Here is a 2423-nt window from a genome sequence, read left to right on the forward strand (position 1 = left end):
TTAGACATGCAACTCTTCTCTGTGTATTGCAGTGGTGAATACATGACACAATCTGATTTTCAAAATTCATAGATCTTTCCAGCATAAAAAGTGAGACCTAATGCATGTAAAATAAAAAAAAAAAGACAAAATAGAATTTAAAGCAAAAACTGTCACAAGAGACAAAAGACATTATATAATTCCATAGGGGTCAATTTACTGGAAAGTATGTCTATGAAATACGTGTGTGTGTGTGTATACACACACATATATAAAAATATATATTTTATATACATATATGTGTTTTACATATATGTATATAAAATATCAGAGAACGCAAATATATAAAGAGAACCTTAAAAATAACTAAAATGAGAAATAACAAAAAAATAATAGGGAACTCCAGTGCCTCACTTTCAGTTATGGGTAGTACAACCATATTGAAGATCAGTAAGCAAATATAACACTTGAAAAACACTATAGACCAGTATGAACTATCAGACATATAAAGAAAACTTCACCCAACAAGAGCAGAGCTCACATTCTTCTCCAGTGAACATGGAATAGCCTCTAAGACATCACATGTAGGGCCACAAAATAAGTCTTTACAAACTTCAGAAGACTGAAATCAAGCAAATTATCTTTTCTAACTACATTGGAATGAAACTAGAAATTAACAGCTGAAGGAAAACCAACAAATGCATGATAATTAAATAATTCATTCTTAAATCATGAATGAGCCATAGAAGAACTTACAAGGGAATTTAGAAAATTATCTCAAGAAAAATGAAAACAAAAACACAACCTTAAAAAAAAAAAAAAAACTTTCGGGATACAGCAAAAGCAGTACAAAGAATCTATAGTAGAAAATGCTTACATTAAAAACAAAACAAAACAAAACAAAAAAAACAGCACTCGCTTCGGCAGCACATATACTAAAATTGGAATGATACAGAGATTAGCATGGCCCCTGAGCAAGGATGACACTCAAATTAGTGAAGTTCCATGTTTTTTTAAGAAAAAAGAAGCAATTATTCATATAAATGTGGGAGAACTCCTAACTTATCATCTAAATGAAATCATATCTTATAGCCAAGAGAAGAGATGGTGTTAAGTGGAAAATACAAATCTGGGGGAAAAATTCTTCGTCTGGCCAATGAGAGATTTGCTGTTCCAGAAATATTCTTTAATCCTTCTGATATAGGCATTCATGAAAGGGGATTCCAGAAGCTATTGTCTATTCAATTCAGAATTTACCTGAAGAAATGCAGCCACATTTTTTTAAGAACATCGTTTTGACAGAAGGAAATTCCCTTTTCCCAGGATTTAGGGATCGAGTTTTCTCAGAAGTTCAATGTCTCACTCCAATAAATTATGATGTTTCTGTTGTGCTGCCTGAAAACCCTATTTTTTATGCCTGGGAAGGTGGAAAATTTATATCAGAGAATGATGATTTTGATGATATGGTGGTTAACAAGAGACAATTATGAATAAAATGGACATAGCATCTGTCCATAGAAAAATTTGATATTTAAGAAACATTTCTGGAAGTTCTGACTATTCCAAAGGTTTAATTTTCAGCATCTTTTTAAAGGAAGTTATGGACCTGTGTTACCTTTCATCCTAAGATAACATCTTGAACTTATGTAATTGCTTTGATCCACGGCTAATTTTCAAAGGTGTCTTAGCTCGGCTACTAAGTAAACTGTAACTCACCCCATATTTTCATTTAGGAGTAGACTTACTATAACAATGCTTATGCTGCTTCTGAGAGTAAGTTATCTTTCATTAAAAGATGAAAGAGTGAGTGTAATTTAATTCTTTATAGCCAAAAGCACAAAATTAACTGTCTCACTAGTCAGGTTTCCTTAGAAGGTAGATTTGTGTGACTGACTCAGAATTGACCAGAGTGTATTCAGGCTGATACAGTTTCTCTCTTTTAGAACTAAGTATTTTATTTTTAAATTGTCATTTTTATTTATATATACTAAAGTTGGAAAAACTAAAAAAAAAAAAAAAAAAACCCAGAAATCTCAAATCAATAATCTAACTTTATACTTCAAAGAACTAAACAAGAAAAACAAAGTAAAGCCAAAGTTAGCAGAAGGAAGAAAATAATAATTAAAACAGAGCTAAATGAAATAGAGAAGAGACAATCAAGAGGAAAAGAATCAACAATCAAGGGGAAAAGAATCAACAAAATTAATACTTGGTTTTTTTAAAAGATAAAATTGACAAAATTTTACCTAGAGTAAAGAGAAAGAGGATATTCAGATAGTGAAAATTAGAAATGTAAAAGGATATAAATTACAACTGATGTCACAGAAATAAAAAACATTATGAGATCACTATGAACAATTATACCTCCAACAAATTGGTTGATCTAAAAGAAATGGATAAATTCTTAGAAACATACAACTGATCAAGTCTGAATCATGAAGAGA

At 30.7% G+C, this 2423-nt stretch overlaps 1 non-coding gene across 1 annotated transcript; it reads left to right on the forward strand.

Moving 5' to 3' along the window:
* Window positions 1-890: 890 nt before the first annotated feature.
* LOC129642513 (U6 spliceosomal RNA) lies at window positions 891-994 on the forward strand. The gene has a single exon (XR_008709782.1). It is a non-coding gene; the product is annotated as a U6 spliceosomal RNA (small nuclear RNA).
* The last annotated feature ends 1429 nt before the right edge of the window (window positions 995-2423 follow it).

The sequence above is a fragment of the Bubalus kerabau genome, chromosome 1 (genome assembly GCF_029407905.1).
Source record: "Bubalus kerabau isolate K-KA32 ecotype Philippines breed swamp buffalo chromosome 1, PCC_UOA_SB_1v2, whole genome shotgun sequence".
Classification (NCBI taxonomy): domain Eukaryota; kingdom Metazoa; phylum Chordata; class Mammalia; order Artiodactyla; family Bovidae; genus Bubalus; species Bubalus kerabau.